Below are 9,990 nucleotides of genomic sequence, written 5' to 3' on the forward strand. Positions count from 1 at the left end.
TATTATAAGCACACTTCTGTCTCCTTGGGTTTTTTCTCATTAGGATTGGAAGAGCTCTGCTTCTTTTGTTTAATTGTGTTTAATGACAAAGATAACAGTTGGCTCGTTTGCAGCTTACAATGATAATTTCCCCTTTATATAGGCCTTCTTTATTTTCTTTTTAAAAATTATCATTATTTTAGTGTCCTTTTATGTGGCAATTTCCATTACAGAAACTATTCTCTCAAAACCCTTTTTCTGTATACTGTATCATGACATAAATACGCTATAATTTCAATTATTTAAAAACCCACATTTAAAAGAAACCCAAATCCCTCAGTGATTGTTAGCCAACTTTACAAGGCATCCTTGCCGAAGCTGGCCAAATGGTATTGAACAGACCAATTCTTGGTACCCAAAGGAAATATTCTGCTCACTGGTACCCTGCAAGATTGCAGTCAAATTAGAGTAAAAGACTTTACCCCATTTTTATTCATAAGGAATTTTTTCCCCAGATGGTATGAAAGAGATACATTTCACACATTAACACTGTATCTCTCTTTGGATTTTGTACCCAACAAGCAGGTGTGTATATTTCCATATAATGCTGTCCTGGGCTCCTTAAATAATACATCCTTAAGAGTACGTAATAACAACTAAGTAGTTTGATCAGAGTTGAAATGTAATTTTATGAGGCAAAACACACTTCTGGACCCCAGATGACCTGCTGTAGAATAAAGTGACCCCTCAAAATGAAGAGAATGGCCATCCCTAGTCCATGCTACAGTCCTAGGAACAATACTATCACTGCTGTGCCTGTGTTTTTTAAAATCAGAAGTGTTTTTATTTGACAGCCTTTTTTCTTCAGTGTTACAGTCTGAGTAGCAGGATGATTACAGATTACAAGGGAACAGGAAACTGCTCCTTTTCGGAACATTTTTCAGCAGGAGTGTCAGTATATTATCTTATTTTTAAGCTTCTGTGTCTCTAACCACTACCTCACCAAATTCTTAATGTCGGCGTGTAAATATATGGAAGTAGTTAGCTGCTGCATAATGCTGCCTACCCCAGCTGGCCGGTTTTAAGTCTGACCTTCTAGCTAGTCGTGAAATTCTTTCTATGATGTTGCATATATAACAAAAGAACATACCCTTCTGGTGACTCCTGAAGTCTTAAAGCTCATTCCAAAACACCTACTTTCAGTGAAAGGGAACCTGGCCTCCATAGTAATTTTGTAAACAAGTTCTTTCCATTCAAATTAGGCACTGTCTTTAAACTCAACTTAGCTACAGACACTCTGCAGTGCCAACAGATGGTTGAATTGTGTTTCCATAGCAAATTACAATAATTGCCTTATGGACGCAAGTACAATTTCCCATTATATTCATTTCATAAAATGGTATTGTACAGCTGTTACATGGGATGCACTGTATTAAGAGTGTGTGATAACTGGTTGGATTTCCTTTCAGCAATGAGCTAAACAATACCGAAACTTCAAATTTTAAAATGTCACAAAGTCAGAAGCTTTTTTTAAAAAATGTGAATATCATTTTAATTTTACATCATCATATCCAGCACCTCTCTTCCATTTATACACTAAACTATTTTATGCTATAATTAAATACACATCTATTGCTTTGGAATTTCTTTCAATGCCTGTTACGAAAAGGGAAACAAAATCTGATAGTGATTTTCTAAATTATCATTGAGAAATAAAGGTTTACTGCAGGAATTAATTTTCCTTTCTTGTACAATTTTATTAAAAACCCAATATACGTGGTTATCAAAAAACCTGCACATAATAAATACTGAAGAAACAGATAGCAAGGTTCCTGAAAGAACGAGAAAACAGTAAATATCTCTACTTTCAGTGAAACTTACTCAAGAGCAAGTGCGTACTAAAAAATTCTGTCTAAACAAAAACTGATTTTTGTGTTTGTGTTATTTAAACTATATGAGAATGATTTCTCTTTCTTTTCTGTTTTCTGCAACTAGGACTAACAGTAACAGCCTAAGCAGAGTTACACTCTTCTAAGCTTATTATCTTAAATAGGCTTAGATAGACATAACTCTGCTTAGGATGGCGATGTAAATCATATTTGAACAGAATGTGAACTACCACCACCAATGCAGAATATGGAGGCAAAATACAACACTGTCTGCTCTGTTCACTAGATACACCAGTCTCCTGTATAATGAACTGTAATTAAAGCAAGTGAAGAGTCATAATGATGGTCATTATACAGAATTATAGACTATAGAATTGATCGAATTTAGTGTGCTGAAGAAGTAGAAAAAGATGGTACATGTTATCTGAGTATCAGACAGATGCCAAAACATGCGTCTGGTATGCTTGACAAGAAGCAGCCAATTATATCTTAAATTTTGGCACCTATCCAGTGTGTGATTAATAGTTTTCCATTACATTACTGACATATTATTAATGTATTAAAAATGTCATGCTTTGGCAAGTTCTAACACAGTATAGCTTAGCTAGTCGGCAATATCTCATTATTAATGAGCTCTCGTTGACACAGGGGAAGATACTTACTAAAAAGCATTATGCTAAGGGTCACTGGAGGATTGGTAACCATCATATGATCCATGTTGTATATCACATGACTCATGTTGTATTTGTGTATACAGGGGTCACTCAGGAAGTCAAGATCTCTATCAGCTAGGATCGTAAGGATATGACTGATTTCAAAATCTGCAAATGAATTTTACCACCACTGTCCTAAACAAATTTACTTGAAAATGAAGTTGATTTTAGTGCAGTCTAAATTAATTTGATTTCCATGTGAGTATTCCTAAGATTATTAACTCTCTGAACTTTTAAATCTATAGTGATAAATGCTAAACATTGTAAGGCAGGATTTCCTTCCATTCATGTTTTAAAACATACATATTTGGTTCATCACAGCTAAGTGCCCTATGTTAATAAATGACAGGTTCCTGTTTTTTTCAATCCTCTCTAAGTTTATAGCCACTGTTAACCATCTGATCACGCAATCAGCTATGTTAAACTGATTTGATCCACAGAATCCCACATACAGAAAGTGACCTCTTCACTGATTTAAAGCAAAGGTGACTGCAACCTGCTTTTAAAAATGTATTAAATGTATTCAATGATAAGCTGGAGCTGCCCTTTGTAACTGTAACTCGTCACTGCTATGGGTTGCCCCTTGAATTTTTCACATGCACCACCATATGCCCTACAAGCTAAAACAATATCAGGCATCTCCCCAGGCAGCCAAAGAGTAAGGGAAAAACTGGAGGCGACCAAGACTGTGGTGATTGCCTGACAGAGCTTCAAAAATAATACCCTGTCATCAATGCCCCCCTCACACCAGTTACTGTGACATACACACCCAACCTTCAAAATGATCTACCAGAACCGAAAGGAGTTATATAAATGAGCAGCAATCTTTTCCTAGATATCTCTGGACAGCTTCTATCCTCAAACATATTTATTATGCAAGCCTATCTTACAGTTGGAGTACATTTTGGGGGTCTGAGATAGCATATAATTAATGGTTATAAAATACAAGGGTAAATTCTTATCAGCCTTTGCTCATAAATATAGCTACTTGTAGTGGGATTGACCATTGTGAACAACCTGCTCCTCTTACATGCACAGTTATAATTTTTTTCATAAAAAACTATCCTCATCAAGAGTTCTGTCAGGACAATTCTCCTGGTAAGGACTGCCTCTAATCAGAGACCAGATTTAAAAAAAAAAACCAAAAAAACCCCAAACATCAAAATATTTCTAGTTTAGCCATATTTACTGGCATCACAGACCTAGTACTACATATTTAACTTACTTCTACAAGTCAGCATGTCCATGTTTGCAACCTTTGTTACATTGTTACGTGCAAATTAAACAGAATTTACTTTTTAAAAAATCTTTATCTGTTAAGTTACCCACATCGTATTATAAAATTGTGATCAATTTGAATATATACTAAATTTATGTTTGAACCTATCTTCTACAGATTCTCTTTTAAATCCTTTTAGGGTGTTTGGTTGTGTATTCTTAAACCTCTCCAATGACAATTTTTAGCGTAATACAAATAAGCAATTAAAAATCAAATTTCCATTTTCTCCTAGCATTTAAGAAAATGGATTTTCTAGGATATATGAAATGTCAGCATTCAAAACCAACCCACTGCTTTTCAAAAAATGCTAAACCAGTCTCATTTGCAAGCTAAACAGGAGCACACATATAATGGGATTTACACACTATGCCCTCGGACGTAGATCAAAGGTGATAAATGTCAATTTTTCATGGTGCCACACCACTCGAGAAACCTGGTTTATCATAACATATGTGAAATCTCTTCATTTAAAACCAACCAATCGCTTTTCATAAATGCTAAATTAGTTCTCTGAACATCCTAAATGGGACCATAAAAATAATGGGATAGATGGTTGAGTGAAAGGCAGGAAAATCTAACATTAAGATCTCCAATAGGGATTTGGGTGGTAGCGAGTCTCTCTAATTTTATTTTATTTCTATTTAACTTTAGGAAGGTGCATATATTGTTCCCTTAAGGGAAATTGGAATTCTAAGCCATAGTAAGAGAGAGGGGGGGGGGAGAATTTAAAGTTTCAGCATAAAAAACAATTATTCAGAACCTGTTTAAAAATAACATCTCAGATCTTTGTTTCTTTCAGCATTATATGTAAGACATAGTTCTTAGTAACTTGCATCACAGCATTGGTATTCAAAACAGAGAGAACATGAATCATATGCTTTCATTTGAAGGTAATATTATTAGTAACTGTTTGAAATGCTTATTGTAAATTGATGAACCAGGTCTCATTCTTTTAGTGGCTTCCATAGAAATGCACTTCTTTTGAAACTGTTACACACAGCACTGACATTGCCAATCAGATCATTATAAAACAAATCGGTCCCTTAAAACTATAACTAATAAGTTGTTGGAGGGCAAGCACCTGCTGTGGCTGGAATCCTATGCGCAGTTATACATTCCAGTACCTACGAGTAAAATTGCACCAGGATTAGTTCCTATGCTTTTCCTACATTTTCCAGCAACATTTCAGTATTTTTGAGATGTTAAATGTATGCAAAGAACTAACTACCAACAAACTGGGGGGAAATCCCTTGTTTTATTAACAGATTTCTGTGCTTTGAATCATTTTTTGTGCTATTCTTAGGTGTGATTTAAGTTGGTTCACCAAAGAATTAACACAAATCTCATATGAAAAAATTCAGACAAAATCCAAAAGAACACCAACATAATTGATAGGATAGCACAACAAACTTTGGAGTTATCCAAAACTCTTCTTCAGACAGATTAGTATGGATTGCCCAATTGTCTACTGTAAAACATTATAAAATTACTTTCCTGCATTTTCTTTTATAGTAACAAGAATGTAACATAACAGAAATCTGTATTTCTCTTTCTCAGCAGATTCACTACATAAGAAATCTTTATTTGTTGGATGCTTAAAAATATAAGTATTCGGAAATATCAGGTGTCTGTGTTGCAAGCACGTGGCCCATTTATTCATTCACTCCTTGGGGTTTCTATATTATTATCTGGAAAAAAGAAAGATGCCCAATATGAAATTAGTGCAAGGCCTTTTCATTTCAGTCCCTCGATGCAGGTGTACACACTTTGTAAGTTCTATCTGTTGAATTCATCTTTTCATTGCAGTTTTGTATAATTGATTGCTTTTATTTACTTATTTTGGATGGGCTTATTTTTCTGTATGTTTGGCTGATTTAAGAAACTGCCAGTCATTTCAGTTCTGCTCAAAGAAGTTATTTTCAGGTGAATGTGCACACTCTTAGCACTGTCGAAGCCAGGGTTCTGAGACCAATTCCAATCTTTTGTTGCTATGTTTTGTTTCCATACTGTCGTCATCCCTCCACCCTGCAGAAAAATCTTTATTCAAAAAGCTGAAAAGCTGTTCAGATTCTGAACGGCGGACACACTTTTAGTAGCCCGCGTTCAGTTTGACACTGTTTTTATTTCTCAGTTTCATTCCTTATTCAATATGTTATTGTTTCGGATGGAATGGCATTATTTTTTAACAATTTTATTTATAAGAATGAAAGTTGGAGACGGGGTTGCCCTTTCTTCTTCTCATCAAAACTGAGGTCTCTTCCCTTCTTAAAAAAGTATCATTGCTCACATGATTTTAAAACAAAAAGGCTAAGCTATCAATATCCATGTCAGCAAGATGACAGAATGAAGGTTTCCATATGAGCTAGAATTTAACTATCGGTAGATGGTTCAGAACGGAAGATACTCCTCAAGGACTCTGGTGCATTACAGTTCTCCACGGACAGCCTAGTACATTTATAGCTCCATTGCCCCGGAGGAAGGAAGACCAGTTCCTCTCATTAAACATATTCTGCCCGTTATAATAACAGGTCAACCGCCCCAGACAAATCCTTTGAAAACCCCAGGAGCACCTTTGCTCCCTTTGGCCAGGATAACGGGCTTGTAAACCGGATTGCCTTCCCCGCGGAAGGCGCGTCTAGATGGGACAGTAGAGGGCGCAGTTTCTATTTGTATCTAACTTTGAGCTCCTTTTTCTCTTCTAAAACCTCTTAATTGGTTACTGCGGGCGGGGGGGGGGAGATGCCATAAAATCACAACGACCCCGTTTGCTTATAGAGATGTTTCCTATACACCCTGCCTTCTAATTCACAGGGCGTACAGGAAACATCTCTATTCCAGGTATCTGAAGAAGTGAGCTGTGGCTCCCGAAAGCTCCTACCCTACCAGAAAATATTTTTGTTAGTCTTTAAGGTGCTCCTGGACTCTGGCCCTTTTCCTACCCTGCCTTATGTCATTAAAGCAATGCTGATCCTCGCCATTACCCCAACGGTGCGAACGACCCACTGCGCGCCAAGCGTTCACCGCCGCCCCCCCCCCCCCCCCAACCCGGATTTCGGGTCTTCCCCTCGTGAGTTTGGCGGTCCACCTCCGCTAGCCAAGCACTCGCCTGCAGCGGGCCCCGACGGCCAGCTCGTCTCCTTCAGCTCTGCAGCCGGACGGCAAGGAGCTCACTTCGGGGACCCTCGGGAGGAGCCGGGGAGGGCGCGTCGGGCGGGCGGGCGAGCGCCAGCCGCCGGAGGGGTCTGGGCGTGCTCGCGGCCCCCTGAAGTTTCCCCCGGGCCAACGCCACCCCACCCCTAGGAGGGCGGGAAGGCGCTTCCTCGGAAAGTTTCCTCCCCACCCCTCCACCCCACCCGCGCGCCCCAGACGGCGCTGGCCCGAGAGAGGTTACTCACCAGGCGGGTGAAGAGGCCAAGGCAGCGAGCAGAGGATGGAGCCCGAGGACGCGGTGGGGGGGGGGGGGCTGGCTGGCTCTGGCCGCTCCTCCGCCGCCGCTCCTCCTCTCCCTCGCCGAACAAAGTTGCGCCAAAAAGAAAAGCGGGGGGAGGGGTGAGGGAGAGACCCGAGCGGGCGAGGCGCGAAGCCGGCGGGGCAGCCCCCCGTCCCTTCGGGCGCTGACGGGGCGCGGGGGAGGAGGGAGCCCGACGGCCCCCGGGGGGTCCCCCCGCGGCTCCAGCCCCGCCTCCGCCCTCCCGGCCGCGCTCCTCGGCGTCAAACTTGGGGGCGCGGGGCGGGGGGCGCGCGCGGGTGGTCCGGCGGCGGCGGCTCCGGCGGCTGGGGCTGCGGGACCCCCCCGGCGCGCATTGTTATTTATCCCCCCGCGCCGGCGCCGAAGGGGCTCGGGAGGGACGTCGGGCCCCGCCGCGGAGAGCCGCCTCGGCTTCCCGGGCGCTCCGGTCAGAGATGCCACCGCGCAGCAGCGCCGACGGAGAGACACATGGAAAGTCCGGCGGAGGGAAGAGGCGAGCGCAGCCCCGCCCCCCCTCTCTCCCTCCTCCTCCTCCTCCTCCTCCTCCTCCTCGTCCCCCCCCCCCGCGCCGATGCCGGGGTCTTTTTGTTTTTGTTTTGGCTGCCTTGCAAAGGGACCTTCTTGGGCGGCAGCGCCTCGCCCGACGTCCGCCGCGGTGCCAAGAAAGGAGCTCGCAAACTTAAGGGCAGGACGCGGCCAATTGGGGAGGGAAGCGGGGGGGGGGCCAAGCGCGGAGGGGGGCGGCTTCACTTAAAAGCAACCTTCTCCGGCAACTGGCAGCAAGTAGGGAGATGGCGAGCCGCGTACCACCTCCAGACCGGGGCGCTCCGAGCGGTCCTAAAGCCGGCGCGCTCTCCCTCCGCCTGACCGCCCATTTACCTCCGCGCCCCTTGACGGATGCCTCCCCTGCCTCTCATCCGATCGCCTGAGCCGTGCATGAGTCCGGCAGCACCTTCAAAGACTAACAGAAATATTTCCTGGCAGAAAATATTTCGGTTCGTCTTTAAGGTGCTCCTGGACTCTTTGCTCTTTCCTGCTACTGCAGGCAGGCTAACACAGCGACCCGCTGTGAAATAGCAATGCATGGATGTTTTCCCACCACCACCACCCCCCCCACCAGAAACAAATGAAATGTCTTCGATGGACACTTCCAGGTAGAGTGGTTTGGGATGGCCACCTGCGTCCCCTTCCCTCCTCTGCCCTCTGCTTTCTTGGATGACTTGGGAAAGGTTTTAGAGGCCGGGGCCAAATCACTGTTTCCGCTGCAAGGGCTGCACCGTCTCTTGTGAACGGCGCTCCTGGGTTGAAACGATCGGGTTGCCTTGTTTTGGATTCAGAAGCAGACCTCAGGAAAGGTCTGGACCCCTGCTTCCCTCGCCTGCAGCCACTGAAACACGTGCTTTATTCTCAGCGGAGGGAGCTCCACATCTGCTTGGTCATTTCCACTCCTGTCTGATTGGTTTGACTGCAATGGGCGTACCTAGGCAATAACCTAGTTTATATATTCTTGAAGTAGGCTTTTTAGGTATGAATAACAGGCTCCATGTGTGACAAGTTACAACACTTTAAAATCCTTTTTGGGAACAAATAAGAAAAGATGGGAGCTGGCTTATTCTTTTTTCTTTTTTTTTAAAGGGGGTCAAATTGGCCATGCAGAGTTATCAATTGGGGTGGCTGTACACAGAGAGGTGATATTTAACCCTTATTCTTAAATTTTATTTGCATGATCATCTTTCCCACTTCTGACCAGTATTTGCTTTGCATGGGAACACCAATTAACTTCGAATAGGGCTGAACTGTCCATTGCATTGGATCTTCTGATGTGGAATCTTTTTACTCTCCAAAAGTAGATGATTCCTGATCTTTTGGGTCTCTCCTGATCTCCCTTTGCCTGTTTGGCTTTCTATAACATGACTGATTTCAGTTGGGAATGCAGTGGGAATGAGAACTTCTCCATGCTCACAGCCATAAACTGCATCTACTGTGACCCCTCCCTGCTTTTTAAGGTTAAAAAAAAGATCAGGGATCTCCAATGTCATCATTACTGTAGTTAGTTTGGCCCTAAAGCAGTTCTATCATATTTCCTCAGAAACAAGTTCTACTGAAATCAGCAGGGCTTGCTTTTGAGTAAATATGCCTTAGTTGTCCTTAGCCAGCATAGCTTTTGTTGCTACAGACAAAGGCCACAATGCAGCTAAAATTAAGCCCTTTAAATCCCATTGACTCCACATGCTTCATTCTCCTGGGCAATTTGGACTGTAGGGAAAGAACCCTAATTTGTACTGGGTGATGACTTAACTTTGTGGCTCCTCTGTAAATGACTTACATTTAGAGTGAATTCAGATGGGGACTTACCAGCCTGAAGTCTGCATTTTTAAAGTGTAGCTTTAAGTATGTCCCCAAATTTGGTAGGGTCATTAGCGCTGAATAAAATTGCTTTGGGGGCTGGCAAGCTCCAACTCACAGGCTGCCTATTGGCCATCTCTTGTTTAACAGATTAACAATCACTCTGTCCAAATATCTGGATTCTACTAACTCACCAAGACAAAAAAAATGCAATAGTTCTGTGGTACTCACTCTTATGGGAGAACAGAGTTCTGTGACTCCTTAGGTTACCTTGAAGCCTTTCGTTAAGTATTGTAGGCCTTGCAACTTCCACCT

Source organism: Euleptes europaea, chromosome 2, assembly GCF_029931775.1.
Source record: "Euleptes europaea isolate rEulEur1 chromosome 2, rEulEur1.hap1, whole genome shotgun sequence".
Classification (NCBI taxonomy): Eukaryota; Metazoa; Chordata; class Lepidosauria; order Squamata; family Sphaerodactylidae; genus Euleptes; species Euleptes europaea.